At 44.5% G+C, this 20006-nt stretch overlaps 1 protein-coding gene across 1 annotated transcript in view; it reads left to right on the forward strand.

Annotated features, from left to right (window-relative positions):
- Window positions 1-402: 402 nt before the first annotated feature.
- The window catches only part of Pino (protein pinocchio), a 28173-nt gene continuing 8569 nt past the window's right edge, over window positions 403-20006 (forward strand). Inside the window, exons 1-2 of the mRNA XM_089248489.1 lie at window positions 403-557; window positions 13553-13599. The gene's annotated coding sequence lies outside the window, so the exon portion shown is untranslated. The remainder of the gene's footprint in view (window positions 558-13552; window positions 13600-20006) is intronic.

A 20006-nucleotide genomic window follows, 5' to 3' on the forward strand; every position in this document is an offset into this window, starting at 1 on the left:
TATTATAACTCTATGCACATTTCTATATAAATGCTAATGTTTAATCCTTCATATCATGTTTGTGAATATAATTTTTTCTTTCGGAATCGCCGCGTAAAAAAAAAAAAAAATATAATAATAATCTCGATGCCATTCATCTTTTTACTTCTTTTCGTCGTTCAACGTCATCCGGTGACGTCTACTCTGTGACGTCATTACGAGTAAGGAGCGTTGGTTTCTGGGTAATATTGAAGGAAAGGAAAGGAATTTTTTTTTTTTCTTTATTTTTGAAGGAAGAAAGTTTCACAGAGGGGGAAAAAAATGTTCTTTTTCCCCCCCGTGCGTTATTTTACTTTTTTTTTTGAATAAAAATTGAGAGCTGAAGCAACTGGTTGTTGTTTTTTTCGCGTTCTCCGTACCAAGCAGAAGTTCTCGCGTGGTGCTCGTCCGTGACTGTCGTCTGCGTTTCACCTCTGTCTCTCCCTTTATTTACCGTGTGTGTGTGTTGTGTTTTACTTTCTGCAGTATTTCCAGATTACCAGCAGACGACATTCTCCAAGTTGTTATCTCCGAAGAAAGTGAGTCTGATTTTTATTGTGATGTTATTATTCGGTGTTAACGGCCACGTTTTATGTGATGTCCGTCCACCAAAGATGGGGGGGGGGGGTCTTGATAGACGTTTTTTCTCCGCGATGCCTCGCCAATAACGAAGGTATCCCGATTATTTTCGGTTTTTATAAACAGTAATTATCGAATTATTATAATAATTAATGGTCATTTGTGACCAGTATGACTAGTCTGAGCTGGTGATTTGGCAATTTCGCAATGTGATCTGGATAACAATCGCGGGAACAACAATGGTATGCGCCCTAAAAAAAATATTGGTTGCGTATTCTCTGCTTTTACTAAAATTTGTTTTGACGGGGGCCCCGATTTTGACATGCGGAGCCCCTGGGTAAATCTGGAATCGGAGGAGACTACCGATTAGTTACAAGATTTTTTGTTTTGACAATAAATAAAGTCTAGTTCGGTTATAACATACATCCTTAGGGGCGGAAAAATTTAGGGGGGGGGGCGGCAGTTCTAGATGGGAAGAACAAAGAACAGCGTTGTTAAATTATAGCATTTTAAAGTTGGGGGGGGGGAAGCGCAATAATGTTTGCCCTTTGGTCGAAAATCCTAGTATTGTTATGAGCGAGGTCTTGAAATAGGGTGAATTAGCAGTTGTACATATGCATACAGGCCCGCAATTATGGGGGGGGGGGCGGGTCTGGTGCCCCGGGCGCTGAACCAGAAGGGGGTGCCGAATTCACCCTTTAACTGCCTCTACATTATAAGGGGTGCCAAAATGCCGGCTTGCCCCGGGTGACAAAATATCTAGTTGTGGCCCTGTATGTATACAATGCATTATTGAGATTGTGGGAGGAAGCTTATCCAAGCAAAAAAATTGAATTGATGGCATAGGCGGATACATGGGGGGGGGGGTTCTGGATGGACTGCGACGCCCCCCCCCCGTTCCCCAAGAAATTTGTACAGTCGAATCCCGTTTTAACGAATACCGTAATAGTGAAATTCTCGTTTTAACGAACACTTTTCTAATCCTTCAGATAAGCTTACATAAGAGCAATGCAAAAACATGGAATTCCTTTATAACGAAATTTCAATTTAACGAAGTGATTTCTCCGGTCTCTTGGAGTTCGCTATAACGGGATTCGACTGTATTAGCAGAGAGAGAGAGAGGTGAAAGGGTGGAGGTGGCAAAATCCACTCTCTCCCCCCCCCCCCTCCCCGCTGGAAGAGCCTATATACTAAGAGCCTTTCACTAATTGTGAAAATTGGAACCGAGAGGAAAAAAGGTGTTCACAAAATGCCTTCGAGACAGCGCATTTGCTAAAAATAAATCGAGAATGTCCCGGGAAAACGGGACATGTGGCCACCTTGTGTAGGGTCGAATAGCCTATAAATTTCTTGTCAAAAGGGGGGTCGCAATTCAAGAAGTTTGGGGAGTTTTGGCGTTGCTCTCTAGATTGCTCGAGTGGCCTACGGCACAGTTCCAAATCACTTAAGTTGCCTGCGGCACATTTACAGATAACCGAAGTGACCCGCTGCATATTTACAGATCAATTTAGTGATCCTCAAAACGTTTTCAAACCAAAGTCGTCCGCAGTCTCCATAAGGTTGAGCTCTCTTGGCGTGAAGTTATTCGGGCGTCGGGGTGAGGAAGCTCCTCAAACCCAACATACATATTTCTATAGGTATATTATGGACTTTGCGCCTCTCACACACACAGGCCCCATTAGCAGAGGTCATATAAATAACCATGGGCTTACAGCTGTTGTAAATATTGAGAGAGCTCAAATCCAATATTTCCGTAAGTACAGTATTATGGACAAATTGGGGGAGCTTGGACCTGTATGGCGCACTACAATTTCAGGTCTAGGCAAATAACCAAAATCAGTCCTTCGAGTATCCACCAGAGCCGATCTCACCTGGGCTTAAGACGCCCAGGTGAGGTCGGCTCAGGGCCACCCCCCCCAAAGCCTAGTGCTCTACCCTGCAAATTTACATGCTTACTCTCGAAAATAATCGAAGAACACATCTAATTTTTGTGAGGCCCTTCGTTTCTTGGAGGCCTATGCGTTAAGGCAGCACTGCCTAACAAGGCAATCTTTGGCGTTGGATCCTTCCTAAATGCCTCGAAATCCGTAGGGGGAAGGGGGGGGGGGGGTGCCACAAAAAAGTTTGGAGGGGAATACCACACACACACACACCCAGAACCACCCTTAGGGGGGTGTGCGCGACAGGTGTGGTCGTACCGGGCCCTGTGGTTTGGCCCCCCCGTATTTACGGTAGAAGAGAAAAAAATAAACAAAAAAACCCTAGTATATTTTCAATTTTGGGAATTTTTCCTTTCATTAATTCTGAGACTTTTCTCTCATTAATTCTGAATTTTCATCTCAATTCTGGAATATTTTCTCATTACTTTTGAATTTCCATTAATTCTTTAATATTTTCTTCCATTAATTCTGAATCTCCTTCAATTCTGTGGGATTGCTTTCTTTAATTCCGAATTTTCTTTCATTGGTGAGCAGATATTTTTCAGAATTCCCGTGTATTCTGTGATAATGCACGAATCTTTAGACGCAGATCCCCCCCCCCCCCCACGAAATATAATTATAAAATCGGGGCTAGATAGCCCCGAAATTAGTTTCGCACCGGGGCCCGCGTCTGATAAGGGCGGCCCTGAGGTTACGAACGTATCGTGGCAGTATTGCAGATTCACGAGTACGTACTCGGTTGAGCTTCAAGTATATTTTAATTTCTGAATCGATTCTGCGGTCGCTCGGCTATGGGTGCTCGAGCACCTTCGGCTCCGATTCCAATGGTTTGTAGGGTACCGTAATTGCCATACAAACGAAAACCATGTCACGTTTGTTGCCAACAGCCAAGGCAAGCAATCCGCCATTGATTACGCTAGCGGGCTCTGCTGCATACTAAACGAACATCCTCCAACCACGTGATATCAAGAACTTTGGGGTTTTACCGGGTGTCGATCCAGGAAATGTGCGGCTGCAGCTCTTTGTACATAATTATATCATTTGAATACGCTAATATTCAGTGTGCGAAGGAAGTTTTCCGCCATTAGTAAGTGCACCAAAAGAAACGCTGAAATCGATAATTGGCTATGACGTTTCTCTTGTCCATTCATAATTTTAAGTGCATATGGAAAACGTCAGCTACTAAAGAGCTACTCATCATTCACAAGTGTTCTCGGTTGAATACGTGAAAGCGACCATACGGCCAGAGGTACATTTATGGTTTTGCCGCCTGTGGACTTTACAAATTTTGCCGCTCTTCTCTCATTCTAGTCTAATTTTCTTGACCACTCACATTCTTCGAATTCGCCGCTCGGTGCTATAGTCCACTTGGCTGCTGCTCCTATAAATACACCTAAGTCACTCCCATGCTAGCACACTGTTTTGGTCACTCGCATGCTTCCACACGCTCTAGGTCAGTTAGTTTCGACCTGTGGCTCGTGAGTACCATGCTGCTTCTAGAAGCACCGAAAGTGCTCAATGCCCGTTTCCGGTTTCGTGCTCCCGAGCACTTGATCAACGCTTCAATTTGACCTCTGTGTAAAAAATTGCGTTTTCGAGGCAGCACAATTATTTGGATTTCAGGGATAAGTACGTCAAAGTTGCCTTGAGGAGTGCTCATTTGATTATGGGAATAGGTAGTGCTCGCGACTCGAGAAAGGTTAAGACTCTAGGTCAGTCACAAACGTACAGAAGCTTTAGGTGCCACTTTTGGACAGTCACTGACTGGGTCCCTTGCTCTATATATCGCTCTTTTGGTCAGTCCCAGGGCCGCAACTAGATGCTTGGTCACCCGGGGCAAGTGCGCATTTTGGCGCCCCCTTGTAATGTTGAAGGAGAGGTTTGAGAATAAAGTTTGCGCCCCCTCTGGTCCAGCGACCGAGGCACGGGACCCGCCTGCTCCCCCCCCCCCCCCAGTTGCGGCCCTGGACAGTCCTATGCTCGAACACTCTCTAGATGTCTACATCACTCACTGACCGGGTCCCTTGCTCTACAGGTTACTCTTCTGGTCAGTCCAATGCTCACACCCTATCTAGTCCACTCTGCTGGCAAACACACAAGGTCAGTCCGTCGTTCTCTGGAAGATTAATTGTGAGCAATGCAAATTTTTGCCTTGTTCTACTAATTTTCTTGGCCAGCCATTCCTCAAATTTGCCCGTCTCGGCCATTAGCCCGCTAAGCCCGCCCCCACCCCGTTTCTGAAGCACCCCTTCACGCAGTGGTGTATTTAAAGTTTGTGGACCCCTCAAGAAGCCCCGAGAGTGTTCGCGAGTTTGGGAACCATAAACCAAGTTCAGCCGAACAGCAACTGCGCCGCCGGTGGGGGGTTCGAACCTGGGTCTTCGTTATTCGAGTCCGTCACAATGACCACACGATTGCACAGCGGTATGCTTCTAGACTAGAGTACCCTGCGTAGAGGGAGTGTCAAAAATTAGGACGACACCGAATACAAAAAAAAAAACAGCAGAGTTCGTTGTCTTTGGTACTGAGAAAGTGGGATTTTGGTTTCGGTTTCGTTTGATCGAGCACCAGTGCGATTCCCGTAAGACACAAAAAAAAAAACGAAAATCATCCGGTTTGTTAAACCGTTATATTTTAATAGGTCACGTGATGCAATGAGGTTAGTAGCATTCGTATATTTCCTAAAATGTTTGGGAAGAATGATTTCATTTTCATTTGTGTTGCTGCTGCGTTATTTACAAACACCGTGTTTATGTGGGTCACGTGGCCGTGTCGTAACACTTTTTTTCTAATACCCATACCTCCCTCGATTCTTATTATTATTATTACAGGGTTCTTTTTTTGATGGCGTCGACTGACCTCTCTCGGCTAATAAGCGTAACGTTCCTTGTAGTAATATATGAAAGAGGGTTTTTTTTATTTCGTTCTTCCTGTAGCCGTGAAAAAAGAAAAAAAATTTCATTCTCTTCCGCAATGGCATGACTTGACTCATGGTGTGTGTGTGTGTGGGATCTCCATCTCATTAACCAACGCTTGGTTGAACGCTCTCCAACGTATTAGATCGGGGATTTCCAGCTATTTTTAATTAACACTGAGGAAATTTCCAGAAATCTCATAAGCACCTCTCCACGCGTTCTTTGCTGTGTGTGTGTGTGTTCAAAACCGCACTGGCCTCGTCATTGCCGTAAGTAGGATTTTTGCCGCCCAAGGCAACCACAATCCACCCCTCAACTTTAAAATTCGGTAGTTTTTGTAACGGTGTTCTTCGTTCGCTCCGGAAACCGCCGCCCTGCTGGGTGTCCTTGGGTTTTGTTCGGGTCTGTGGGTTTCTCCTGGCACTGCCCGGGGAGAGGGCTGCGAGTTGCTCCGACTAATGGAGGTAGGGGACCAGGCCTGATGGCTTGGAGCCTCAATCATAGGGATTGAGGGCCGGCGCATTCGGCCCTCTCCAGCGTGGACCAACCTCTTGGGGTAAATCGCTTATATCCCTCTTGGGACAGAGCGTGGTCCATATCTGGACTTAGTTGTCCCCCCCCCCCCCCCGGCTTTTAAAAATACACTAAAAATGGTGTATATATATATATATACATACATACATGTGCTTTGCCCCCCCCCGAAAAAGTTGAAATGACGGCCCTGTGCCCCCCCCCGGTTCCGGCCCTCAGCCTTCTTATTTTATGAAAGGCTATTTGCGACGGCACCCAAGAGTGTCGCGATATCATGTGCCGGTGCCGTGGTATATTTCGCCGGGAATAAAAATACTCGTCTTGATTGCGATTTATGATTGGGAGGTATCATCGAGGCCGTAGTCAGAAATTTCTATCGTGAGGGGTGGTCGAACCACTGTGTGGGAGGGGGCTTCGCTGACTTGTCGCCGAGCCGAGGATATTGATGTGGTAATGCGTCGAGTCTTTACCCGACAAATTGCCCCAATTGTTTATCTGTAACGGTCAGGGGGAGGGGGTGTCGGAAGTGGTTTCTGACTTGTGGGTGTTCGTCTTGAGATTCAGGTAGGAAATTTCGATTGCTGAATCAATTCTGGGGGTGTCGGACCGTCTACAAATTTCCTTTTTCTTTCGAGCACAAACTCGCTCCGACACTGCTGGTCATGCCCCCCCCCCCCCCACAAAGGCGGATTTGACAAGACTAGCCCTTGGGGGACAAATTTCACTATGTTTTGCTTTTTCACGTTATAAATTAAGTATAGTTGGGCCCGTGGAAAGTCTGACCTGGTGCCCGCAAAAGATCTCAGCCTAGGGGCCCTGCTTCAGAATGTTCGGCCCATGTTGCTGGTACGGCCAGCATGTAGTGCAGGCATCTTCAACCCCTTGCTCGTGGGCACCACGGTGCTGTCTGAAGCATCCGGAGTGCTCGATGCTCGTGTCCGATTTCATGCTCGCGAGCACTTGATCAAAGTTCCAATTAAATACCTTGTACAAATTGCTTTCTAGGATGGAAGTCGTCCTGTTTTCATGCAAGTTCGTATGTCGAACTTGCAGAAAGAGCGCTCTTCTTTGATGATGAAAAGGGTTGAAAACCTCTGAGGTAGTGCCGCATGCAACGAGAGAAAAGCAGGGGGCGTCTTGTTCTCCGAGCGCTGGATCGGGGGGAGGGGGGGGACGCAAATTTAATTCTCAAACGTTCCCTTCGCGTGGATGTAAGTCGCTGACAAGTGATTTCTATGGGAGGGGCGATCGCCACTTTCTTGATCTGGCTGAGGCAGGGTAACCAGACTTCCGGTTTGTGCCGATTTGTGACTCGAGAAAACATAAAGGTTGTCCTGTGAAAGCTAACGAGGCCTTTATTTCATTAACCATCTGTCGTAGAGGTCTAGTTTCGATTTAAAAAAAATGCTCAAAGGGCGTTCGAAAATTACCCTGTACCTGTTTTGAGAGTGAAAATACAAAAAAAAACGCGGAATTTTTTTTTTCTGGCCTCAGGAGAGACAGGGCAACAACTCTCTAATTAGTTAGGGAACAAGGGGGAGGACCATATAAAAATTTAGATTTTTTTTTAATTTTGTGACACTGTATTTTCACTCTCAAAACTGGTGCAAGGTAATTTTTGAACGCCTTTTTGAGCATTTTTCAAACTGGAATCATACCTCTACGACGGACAGTTGATGAGATAAAGGCCGCTTTAGCACTTACGGGACAGACACCCTGTGTACTGGTCAAAAAATAACGGGTTTTTCCCAGTTTTTTTCTCATGGAAATCTGGTCATTGTAGACCAAAGCCGCTTTCTGCAGCTTTGTTGTAGACAGATGCTGCTGCAAGGATAAAAATACAGTAGCGATATACGATACCAATCCTTCCCACTACTCAGGCATAGCCCACTAAACAATTATGTCTAGTCGGCCGTGACTCAGGGCACCTTTGTACTAGCCATTGGTCTTCGCAGATTTTTTCAACACCCCCCCCCTCCCCTTCCACCTCTCAACCACACAATTGTATCCAAGTGCCGTGATCCTCCCATGAGCACAACAGTGAGCGGGCCCTCAACTATTTTTAGAGGAATGCATGGAGGGAGGGGGGGACATTGCCTGTATTCTTATTTGCCCTGGTGGGGGATTTACTATTATCCCCAACCAGAGGGGATCGATCTTCCCTTGTGTACCTTCCACGTGAACTTTTGACCTTCTCGTTGTCCCCCCACTTTCTGGTGGGTCCACGAAACCTGGTTTTTTTTTTGGTTCCCCCGTGGTAGGAAGGACAAATCAGGGAGATTTTTTCCCTCCCTCTTGTTGTAGTATATATATATACACCCCACCCCTCCCCAAAACATGTGTTTTTGATACCAGTCATGGGCTCGAGTACAGACCATGAATCCTCTGCTCACGTGATCTGAAATTGTCACTAGTAGGCTCTTGAGCGCTCGTACGAAATAATATACTTTAGGCGAAGCTGCTTTAACTTCAACTCCTGGGGTTCCCAAACGATGGACGCTTGTTGTTCTCTCACCCGCGGCTTCCTTGTGGAATTGAGATAATGAATTACTCAATTTATTAAACTCCCGTCTTCTTGATGGAATATGGTCAATGTTGTTTTCAGCGAGATTAAAATCTGCTCATGATACACTAAAACCCCCTATTAACGGTCAGCCCACAGATGCGGTGACCCCTCTTTTACGGCCAAATAATTTCCCCTTGCATAATGAAGGTATGCGTTTCAAACCCCCTGATCAATGGTCACCTTTTACGTCTCCGGCGCGTCTCCAATACGTTAGAGGTTCTCACGAATATTAACGTGGAGGCGCGTCTGGTCTTTCGGTCACCTTTTACGGACGAATTTTTTCGTCCCGTCGGTGTCCGTAAACGAGGTTTTACTATACTCTGTACTTGCATGTACAGTACCTACTTCATACGCGTACAACCCAGTCGTCGGATTCATCTGATGTGGCCCGCGACCTCAAACCGACCTGCGATGCAGTTCCGCATCACTCTAAGTCAGGGGGTTCTTAATCCATGGGTCGCGCAGAAGCTTCCGAGGTGGGTCGTACAACTCCAATAACTGACAGAAAATCTTGAGTTATGGGTCACGGCCCAAACTATTCGCAGCGGCAGCATCCTAGACGAAGTTGTGCAAATCCACTTATAGTCCTGTTATAAATGCAGTTATTGCGTCACTGGTTTCCCTAATTTCGGAAAAAACAGTCCCATGGGTCGCGAACCTGATCTTGTTGTTGGTTTTGGGTCGCAACTGAAAAATATTAATTACATAAAATGTTAATAACTTACTAACTTTTTTGAGTGACCCGCGGCATAGCTCCAGAGCACTTAACCGGCCCGCGGTGCAGTTTCAAATGACATGGGCGATTCACTGTGCAGTTTCAGATCGCTTAAGCAGCTGAAGGCACATTTCCAGATGTATCTAAGTGACGCGATCGACATACAGACCTGCCAACTCTCCCGATTTTTCATTCTTCCTCCCGCTCTCCGGATTTGTTCAAATTTGTCCGGATTTTGGCGGAAAATTAGATTTTACGCGAGCTTTCACGTTGTCGTGGCGTCAATGATTACCGTCGTCGTTAAGGAAAACACCCATAGAGGACAGCCGTAGTCATTTCCATCGAGCAGCCGTAAAAAAAGTCCCTCTGACCGCATTTAAGCAACTGGCAAAGACTTCGTTTTCGTAGCCTTTATCGGCAATCATTTATCAGGGGCATGACCTTGGTTGCCGAAATTCCTGTATAATCGTGATTGTATTCCATTAACAGCCGTGCGGTAAACACGTTTTTTCGTCCGCAGCTTTGTAATTTGAATTTTTTTAAATCGTTTCTTCCGATTAATCATCTTCACAAAGAAAATATAAAACTTTAAGCTATATACAGCTAAATATAAAGCTTTTAAATTCATATACCCAAGATTATCAATCACTGATAGCATCCACGAAAGGAAACACTTATAATTTATGAACAGTATGTAGATGTGATTTCTCTATTGCGAGTTGCCCTCGGTGCACTCCCCCTAAAGGTTGAGCACCCTCGCTGTACTTGCAATTGCCAAAGAAGAAAACCTTCCTGTCATTTGTTTAGAAACGGACGTTATTCATAGGGCGACCAGAATTCAGTTAGACGGAACTCGGATTTAAACCGCCGCTTCTCGCCTAATATCGATTATTTTTAGGCTTAGCGTGTAAAGTCTGCCTTCCTGCAGAATTTCCCCATCACGATGAGAGCCGCTCGCATAAAGCGGATCGGGGAAACGATCAGCTCGTGACTCGTTCTAAAGAGCGAAGCCCCCTTGGGCTCTTGGGATCCCCCTCGCGGCAGCCTGCCCCTTGTATATAATCATTTCTCACTAGTATATTTTTGTAACCAAGCTCTTGTAAATAATTAACCCTATCTTAATCAAGTTGAATTATTACTCAGGAACAATGTATAGCTGTTCAGGAATCTTGTAAAAATTTCTGAGAAATTGAATAAATTTTGGCACCTTGTAAATTTGCCCGCTGGGCGGAAAACCTTCTCACTCCATGGCAAATTAAAATTAATATTAATACTTATATTTTACATCGGCAAACAGAGCAAGAGATTTTTCACTTGTATTGTTGTTCTTATTGTGTATATGTATCTCAAGCTTCCCCCCCCTTTCCTATGTCACCTTCTCCCCCCCCAACAAAACACTAACACTGTTCTTCTATCTCCCCCCCCCCCCACGCTACCACAAAACTTGTCGCATTGTTCGGCGGATTGGAGTACAAATCACAAAAAATCAAAAAAAAAAAAAAAGGTGGGACGTTCTTCACAGCTTATCTTCACTGTCTTCTTCTGTTAAAACTACTAACAGAAGGTTGTGGCGCAACTTACCTGCATAAATCGTGTTACCAGACCAGTAGTCAATTTAACTGACTATCCCGAATTTTGACAAATTTTCTCTTACACATGCACACAAAAAAAAAGAAGAAAACACATACTCTCTTGTCTTTCTCTTCACACGTAGCCCCCGTGGCTGCAATTTGTAAGCCCGCAGATGGCCCGAAAGAGCCAGGCCCGGGAAGAAAACTTTCATTCTGGTCTGGTCGATTATTTTTATCCAAATATCGTCAAGATTATATTTCCTAGCGCCAATTTCTTATTGTAAGCGACCAAATTGCACCATGTTCGGCCATGCCAGTCCAAGCCCTGTAAACAGAAACGTCTTTTCTTTGAGGCATTTAAAATTTATTAAAGATTTTAACAACGACAATGCCACCTTGAATGTAAGCCGTGATTGATTGCATTTTTTAAGATTAGCTGTGGTAAGTTTTGAAAAAAATGTAACTCTGAATTTTTCGACACTGATTGGTGATTTTCGTGACATTTAGCAAATTTTTGTGTTGATTTTTAGCATCAATTAGCAATTATTTCGACCACATTTAGGTAAAACATATGTAAGTTATCGACCCGTAAATAGAAGAATATGGTGCGCGTGGCAGGCGACAAAATGGAATCTCGTTCGCTTTTCATTATGAATGGTTATAGAGCAGGACCGAACTAGAGGCGGAGGAGGGGTTGCAATTGCCCCCGGTGGCGATTTTAGGTGGAAACAAAGAGCACCGTTATAAAATTATCCAATTTCATAGTTGTGTGGGGGGGGGGCGACAAAAAAACTAGTATAGAGCAGTATTTCTCTCAACCTTTTTCAGCCAGTGCCCTTTGGACCATATTTTATTCTCGTGCCCCCAAGTCTTATTTGAAGACCCCCCCCCCCCCCACCTCATCCAGGAGGGAGACTTTTTCTATTCATTGAATTGAATTTATTCAAACCTCGAAACACTAAATTTAAAATGAAACCCGAATGAAAATCCTTTCTTCACTTTTATCGATAAACTCGATCAGTGTATCGATGGGATTCCTAGCAAATTCATGGATGACGTGAAGCTAATGGGGGTAGTCGGGAATCAAAAACGATAGGGAGTTGCTCCAGACAAACTTTAACAGGATTTGAGCATGATGTTTAGCGTTGCATGGTCGCTCATTTTGATTCGAACAACCCACGCTTCTCTTTCGAGTTGATTGGTGTCACTATCCCGGATGCAACTAGGGTCACCGATTTGGGAATTCTCATTGACGAGCAGCTTAGGTTTTCTGAACATTGTTCAGCGGTGGTCAGAAAAGCGTATAGAATGCTCGGTTTCATTTTCAAAAAGGTCTCTCCGCGTTCTCCTAAAGTCATTCTTCCGCGGCTTAATTCGTACTGGAGTATGCTGTAAGGTTTTGCAGACCACACCCACAGAGGGACATAGATTTGGTTGAAAGGGTGCAGAGAGTTAAGAAGACACTTCAGTTTTTGAATATGTTAACATTGGATATGAACGCAGGTGTCGGGGAGATATGATTAAAGTGTTCAAAATTTTTAATGGGATGGATAGGATGGACCATGAATCACTAATACGCAGTCAATCGACTGATTTGACAAGGGGACACCAGTATCGATTAGTAAGGGACAATTCTAGGTTATGGGTGCCGCAGGGTATTTTTCTGTAATAGGGTTGTTAATAAATGGAACAGCTTAGATACCCCCGAAGATAGAAAATTCTAACACAATTGGCACGTTTAAAAAGAAATAAGATAAACATGTTGGGGTGAATCGAGAAGCTATCCATTCTTAGAATAAGACAACCATAAGTATAATTTATGGGCATCGTATGATATTTTATCATGTGTATATATATATTGTTTGTTAATCACATTTTTAATTGGGTTGCTGTATTTTCGAAATATAGGACATCCATATTTGTTATGGGCATCTTTACTCATCCACCTCGTTTGGCATCTTGCCTGTTGTGTGCGTTGTATTTGTCATGGCTCCCCTTTCATCTGATTTTCACCCGTGCCCCCATAGAAAATCCCAGGACTGTAAGGGGAGCCATATAGCCCTAGGTTGAGGTCTTCAACCTTTTTTTCCAATCGCGAGCACTGACTGTACCTATCATAAAAAAAAAGAGCACCCTTACGGCATGTTTGAATGCATGAAATCAAGAGGATTTCAACCCTTGAATGCAATGGTTGCTTGTGCAAGGTGTTTAATTGGAACGTTGATGAAGTGCTCGCTAGCACGGAATTGGACAAGAGTATCGAGAACTCTGGATACTTCAGGGGAGCAACACTGATTAAAGATGCCTGCGAGTATTGTGCAATTCAAATGTCGGTCTGCCATAAAAAAAAAGTAATCAATTTACGTATATTGTCCCCTAACCCGTTTCAACTTTTGGGTTGTCCCATTTTTAAGGCTCGATGAAATAAGGCAACCATGAAACGGAATTAACGTGGCACCTTGACTTTCTTGGATTTAAAATAGATCGATGATTTTCTTAATAGCAGACGACAGGACATTTTGAATCTGCGTATATAAAGCTCCCTCGCGCATAGTACTGTTAATACTGCGAAGACTCGTGCAATTTCATTTCGTCGTCTGCCATTCTCCCAATATTATTCCGAATGGGATGTTTACGAGTTAGTAATTTAAATATATGTATGTATACTTTAATGCTGTTTAGTTATCTGGGTCATTGTTGTTTTTTTTTCTTCTTAGAAATTATCCTATTATGATGGCCCCCGTGGTATAACGAAGAGAAAACGGTAATAGAAAAACCATTACTTTTTTATTTCACACCATTGACCCCGAATCTCGACCCAACTGTTCGCTCAAGAATAACGCAGTAAACAAAGGGCCATGAAAAAAAGATGATGGACAATTCCATTAAAAATGGCGCTTTCTCGCAAGAAAAAATAAACTCCGTTACGTAACCTTCTAAACCAGAAGACAATGAATAATACAACGGCACCATGAATGTGTTTTTAAGGTTCGAGGCCATCTAGCTGGTTTTCAGACTTTTTTTTTTTGCGCGTTTTCAATGGCGAACGAAGCTTTGGTTCCGTGGCGCCCTTGGGACCCGACACTTGTCTCGTTTTCCAGAATAATAAACAATCGATCTGATTGGATAACTGTTCAGAATATATATAGATTTGGTATTTCTTTATTTAGAAGTTGTGATGTAATGACGGTGTTGCTGATTATGCAAAAGTGAGTGTCTCCCAAAATAGATTCGCTGATAAAACTGCAGTTGTTTGCGCAGTACAGATATGCTTTAGAGCAGAGTTTTCCCGAAGTTTCTGCGTTTCCGGCTCCCTTGGGAATTTCGAAACATCTCGCAATAAACCCTGACCGATTCCAAGACTCTTCTGCAAAGAAAGTAGTACCAACCCCCCCCCCCCCCCCTCCATAATCAACGTACAGTCAGTTTTACCCTGATCTGATTGCGTACCTACAATTTCAGTCTGTCGCCGTCGAGGCAATTTTATGATGCAGTTTTAGGCTGGCGGTCATCTCGGGTAAGTCGATCACCTGATTAAACTTTAGGGTGGGGACGCTCCCCCCACAGTTTTACTAATGATTTTAAGTGCAATGACTCCTCCTTCATCCTAGGGTAAGAGAGCCCCGGATGTGGTTAGGGCACGTTTTGTCTCCAGGGTGTCGGCCGCCCAGAGGCGTTTGAAGTTGTACGAGGTTCCTCACGCCTGTGTTTCACTTTGTTAGGAGCTGGCTGATGCTGGTTTGGCGTTGCGATGAATCGATTTGAGATGCGAGTCAACGTCACCTATCGCAGAAAGTCTGCGCGCGTAGTTTTGACGTCACTAAAGTCGTCCGTTTCACCTGTAGCCATTGGGTATAGCAGTCCGACGTATGCGAAATATCTTTACCTTTTTTTTGTAGTATATTCAATGACTATAGGTGAAATGGACGACTTCAGTGACGTCACGAGCTTCGCGCGGAGGCTTTCGTCTATAGAAGATGTTATGCGAGCTCGGTTAGAGTGGGTCGCGCTGTTTCCGATCCTTTCCTCTCAACTACTTAACTTGCTATCCAGGAATTATGTTCGGTGTCTTGGTGTGAATGAAACATAATTTCCCTTAACTTTTCTGTTCTTTCACCCACCTCAGAAAGCCTGTATTCGCCTAGGCTCGGGGGGGGGGGGGGTGTTAAGTCGGTGATTTTCATTCTGCACCTTAGGTGCCGTTTACACAGGTTATGGAATTTGATAGTAATTTACTAAATTTCTACCCTTTTCTACTATGTTTTGGAAATTAGAAGAAAAACCTGGTACTTTGGCGCCGTGGGAGTGTGAACATCAAAAGGGTGTCGAAACGGACGCTGTCATCATCCATTATGAGAACACTGACCAACAAAGCTGCTTGAAAGTTAACTCTTAATGCAGCTTTGCTGAGCAACGTTTACTAAAAGTTTACCAAAACCGCTGTCCTTTCGTATAGATGTAGTTAGACCGGGTGAATGATCTGCAAAGCAGAGCGGTGGGGTGGGGGAAATTGATTGGTGGTCAAGGAAAAAAGGAAAATATTGGGCCAAAATATTGTCCTTGTCTGCAAAAAGGGAAATATTCCTGACGTGGAAATGCGACGACGATGGATGTGATCTAAAGAGCGGTCATAACCCGAATGACCAATGGTCAAACATTAATATCGGTTCACACGAAAATCGAACGGTCTCCGAATGTGTTACGATATCCTGTCGATGGTTCAAATTTCACAAAAAAAATACGACCTTAAAATTCCACGAGACACACCACCACTTGTTTTTTTTTTGGTGTTATCATAATGTGTTATCCTTGAATTTCTAAATGAGTCACGGTTTCTTTCTCGTAAATTTCAACAGACGACCTAATCATGGAAAAAATAAAATCACATCGAATGGTCGTTTCTCTCTCTCTCTCTCGGGTACACGACCTTTATCCGTGATATCTTTATCTCTATCTTATCTTTTTTTTTTCCTCCAAAGAGAATATTCTTCTCATCCGGGGCGAATATTTTTTCCGCCACATTGAGATTATCTCGCAAGATGGAGGAATTTCTCCATCGCGGTTAAGTAGAGATAAATGCATGCTTTCGTTTTTTTATAGCTTGTCCGTCAGTCAGTCAAGCATTTTAAAAGTCTTTCGACGTGAAAATAAAAGGAATGTCTTCATCTTGCCACTTGATATAGTTGTTGACCTTAATCCGACAACTTATTTTCATTTGTGGGAAAAGTCGAAAAAAAACGAAGGTGTGTGTGTGTGTGTATCAGTCAAGTCAAGTCGAGTCTGTCGTCTGCTTTCTTTATCCCAACCTGATTTCTGGAATCTTCAATGCCATTTTCATTTTTTCGATGAGAGAAACTAGGTGAGGAATTTTTCTGTTTCAATGTCATTATTGCGTGATTATAATAATAAGGACACGTGTGTGTGCGGGGAAACACAGAAGAATGGTTTCGAGATTAGATACTGAAGTTGTGTCGTCGTATTCCCGACAGAAACCGCTAATTGTCGATGATGGAGATCACGACCCTTTTCTCTTTCCTTCTTCGGGCATTCCCCTAGTTGACCAGGCCCACAACTGGGGGGGGGGGGGGGGGTTGTGTGCAGGCGGATCTGGTGTCACGGGCGCCGATTCAGAGGGGGCGCAACTTTCACCCATTAACGGTTTAAAGGCCAATATAAAGAAGAGTTCAAAGTATTTTTTGAAATAAATTCGGAAACTTCATGTTAATTATTTTTTTTTGGCAGAATTTAGAAATTCGACATTTCTTGGGCATTTTTTCCCCCATTTCGATCAAAATTCGCCAAAATTTCAATTTTGAAGTGAATTGAAAATTATTTTGTGTGTTTCTACTACTTAATAGTACATCAATCAAAGTAAATCAATTAGTTTCTTTGTACTGTTAAACATTGAAGAGCTACGCGCGTTCAAATATGCATGTTCCATAAATGGACCTTTCAAGAGAGCTGGATTCTAAGGATATCTAATGTGCAGTGCGCTGCTTCGATTTTCCCGTTCGAACCCCAGGGTGGTGTCATCATTCGACATTGTGTATGGGGGCGAATTCTGGGTAATATGACACAGAGGAACGTGCATTTTGGAGGGGGGGGGGGTATAGATACATGTAATCTGTGTAGCGAAATTTTTTAACGGGGGGATCGGTTCGCATTCACGCCTCGAAGGTGGGAACCACAGAAAACCAACTTCAGCCGACAGCTACTGTGGCGATGGTGATGGGGGGAGGGTTCGAACCCGGGGATCCTCGTGATTAGAGTCCGTCACTATGACCACTCGACCACAGCAGCGACTCTTCAACCTGTTGTTCGCGAGCACCACAGTGCTCGACGCTCGCGTCTAATTTCGTGTTCGCGAGCATTTGATCAACGCTTCAATTAACCATACTGTAAAAATTGTGTATTCAAGGTTTACAGTTAATGCATATTTCAGGCATACGTATTTCAAAGCAGTGCCGTCTTAAAGCATGGGTCCACCCGGGCACATCAAAAAAAGAGGGGGGGGGGGGACCTCACAGAAATGAGAACCGGTTCAAATTTTCGAGAATTCGGCAGGTAAGGGCCTCAGAAAAGTCATTTGGCCCGGGGGCCCATGATGCTTAAGACGGCCTTGTTTCAAAGTAGCGTGTAAGGGGTGCTTTTCGTTTTATGGCTTTAGGCCTTTTCTTTTTACATGCCCGTGTCGGGCATGTGGTAAAAAAAAAAAAAAAATGCATGCTCGAAATTTTACATGCCTGGGGGCAATAGATTTGTCTAGGATGTGGCTCTTACGAGGATTATTTTGCTAAATTATCAAAACTTAAACCCCCGACTTTAATTGCTTGGGGGAGGGGGAGTATCTGATCAATCGTACAACATCTGATTCTCGAAGTCCATACCAGGGCCGTCTTAAGAGAATCGTGGGCCTAGTGATTTTTCTGAGGCCCTGCTTTTTGTAAATTCTCGAAGAATTCAACTACCTCTCATTTTTCTGAGGCCGTGCCCGGGTAGGCCCGTGCGTTAAGACAACCCTGAGTGGGGACGGATTAAGTTGAATTAGCTTAACAAATGTGAATGGAATATCTTTCAATATTTCCTTGAGTGGGTTATACCATCTCCGCGTATTTTGAAATGACAATCTTCACCGCACGGTGTATTCGTTCTCACGATGCGTACGGCGCACCTGCTGTCTCGTTGACGAGAATACGCTCGTACGTGCGAGAATGACGTAAATCCTTCGGTGTCCGTTATACAATAATATCGGGGAGGATTATATCTAAATATATCACGTCGGTATGCTATAACTAACTGCGTATCGAACGTGACGGGTGTGTGTGTGACACCCAGACAATCATCCTTGACTTTTAACTGGCAATGACGTGGCTGTTTGTGGCGTCACCGTCGACTGCTGTGTTTTTTTTTTGCTTTTTCTAATTAGCATCATCAATGACTTCTGCCCTTCCCCCCTCCCTTCCAGTCTGTCGTTCACGAGGGCAATGCTCTACCGTTTCTGTTGCGTCGGAGCAATTTTAGCACCACACGTACTGTATTGGTTCGAAGTGGGTGTTCAACCTTTTTGAGTGCGAGCCACTTATTTTGTTGGTTCGGAAACTTCTTTGGGGTGGGGGGGGGGGGTTACTTGAGTGACCTGGGAAGGTGCCGCGGGCCGCTCGAGTGATCTGGAAGATCTACCCGCCGGCGATTTAAGTCATCTGGAAATGCGCTTCGAGTCGCTTAAATGATGTGGAGATGTAAAAAGAGCCACTAAATTGAGCTATAAAAATGAATGCGGGAGACACCTCGTGATTTTGCAAGGCCGTCTTAAGAGCATTATTGCATTGCCGTCTTAACGCATGGGCCCACCCGGGCACCTCAAGAGAAGAGGGGCCTCACAAAAATGAGATCCGGTTGAAATTTTCTAGAATTTGCAAGGTAGGGCCTCAGATAAACCACTTGGCCCGGGAGCCCATGATACTCTTAAGACGGCCCTGCATTATGGCATTCCCCCCCTAATTTACATGCTCGCTCTCGAAAATTTCAACCATATCTAGTCTTCGTGAGCCTCCCCCCCCCCCCCCCGTTTTTCTTCTTGAAGCGTGTCTGGACAAGCCCATGATTTAAGACGGTACTGGTTGTTTGCAAGTGTGCGTGCTGCGAGCCACTCGAGTGATCTGCAAATGTACCGCGGGTCGCTCAAGTGGCATGGAAATATTCTTGGGGGTCGTTTTAGTGATCTGGATATGTGCCGTTGGCAGATTAAATGATATGGAAGTGTTCCGCGAGCCACTGAAGTGCCATTTAGTTCATGCTCACAAAACTAGGTTTGAGGTCGTGGGCCGCAGATGACTCCGAGGGCGACATTTTTCCCGCCAGTCATGGGTTAAGCATGCATGTGGTCTAGATCCTTGACCACATACAACCTTGATCGTGACCCCCCCCAAGATCAGCTTCTCGACCCATGTGACTTTTTTTTTTGGTTTCTCGAAATTAGTGAACCCAGTGATGCAACAAGGGCATTTGTAATGAATCGCCCTCGCGAATCAAGTTCGGGTCGTGACCCATCATAGTTCAAGAATAATATTTGACTGCTAGTGGGTTTCAACGACCCATCTCGGAAGCTCTGACGACCGAAGTTTTGTTCATAAGTTAAGAACAGGGCCGCAACTGGGGGGGGAAAAAGCTCGTGCCCTGGGCGCTGGATCAGAGATGGTGCAAATTTTATTCTCAAACCTCTCCTTCAACATTACAGGCGCCAAAATGCGCACTTGCCCCGGGTGACCAAGCATCTAGTTGCGGCCCTAGTTAAGAATCACTGGTTTTACACTCACTGTGAACCCCTTGTTCAAACCGAAATATTCGAAGTCGTGCTTCCCCCCCAGTGCCGTCTTAAGGAATAGGCCCACCCGGGCACCGCAAGGGGAAAAGGGACCTAACAAAAATGAGATCTGGTTGAGATTTTCAAGAGTTTGCCTGTGGTAGGGCCTCAGAAAAATCATTTGGCCCCGAGGGCCCATGATGCTCTTAAGACGGCCTTGTCTTCCCTTTGTGTCCTTGCATGTTGACGAGACCGCAACTAGGCTATAATTTGCATAGAATGCCTCTGATTTCCATAGACCAGGTCGTCGTCCCCCCTCGTCGAAAATGGCTTCCATCGTACGTTTTCCTTCAATGTACTTTTTTTTC

Source organism: Pholcus phalangioides, unplaced genomic scaffold (assembly GCF_987345545.1).
Source record: "Pholcus phalangioides strain wild (caught in Gottingen) unplaced genomic scaffold, Ppha-v1.0 ptg000020l_1, whole genome shotgun sequence".
NCBI classification, from domain to species: Eukaryota; Metazoa; Arthropoda; class Arachnida; order Araneae; family Pholcidae; genus Pholcus; species Pholcus phalangioides.